We start from the raw sequence: 634 nt of genomic DNA, 5'->3' as shown, positions 1-634 counted from the left end.
TGAGGCGAGCGGCTGAGGCGCTTCGTGTGCGGGGGTCCCTGCTCAGCCCCCCTGTCACCACAGGCAGCCCCAGCCTTCCCGGTTTGGCGTTTTGAGGTTTATTTTGGTTGGGGTTTGTTGTTTGGTTGGTTTCCATTTTCCCCTCTGGAAAAAAGCCGGCGTTTATAATAGGAGAGCGGATTTAAGGGGTCAGAAGAAGAGGAATTGATCCTCTCCCCCAAAGATGCCACCTCCACCACGCACACGCATCCCTCTATCCTAACAACTCGGGTTTGTGAGCTTTAAACCTGTCGTGATTCAGGGTTGAGTGTTTCCACATCCACCGCTTCCATACCCCATAGCAACGCTGGACACCGCCTCTCGCATCCCTCCTGGCACAGCCCAAACTCCTAATGGGTTCTGATAACATCAACTCGCTCTCATTTGGCTTCTGCCCTTTCCAGTAGGTGCAGTTCTTGGATGTGCCAAGAGGCAGGCGGCTCACTAAACCTTCGGGCACTTGGTGCTCTTCTGGGAAGCCAGAGCCGAGTCTCCTCTCAGCCTCCTTTCTACCTCTTTGCTACCACCGTCCTGCCTCCTTTCAGCCTCCTTTCTACCTCCTTTCTACCTCCTTTCAGCCTCCTTTCTTCCTACT

Source organism: Nestor notabilis, unplaced genomic scaffold (genome assembly GCF_000696875.1).
Source record: "Nestor notabilis isolate BGI_N333 unplaced genomic scaffold, ASM69687v1 scaffold1958, whole genome shotgun sequence".
NCBI lineage: Eukaryota > Metazoa > Chordata > Aves > Psittaciformes > Psittacidae > Nestor > Nestor notabilis.
Note: the sequence above shows the minus strand (reverse complement) of the source record.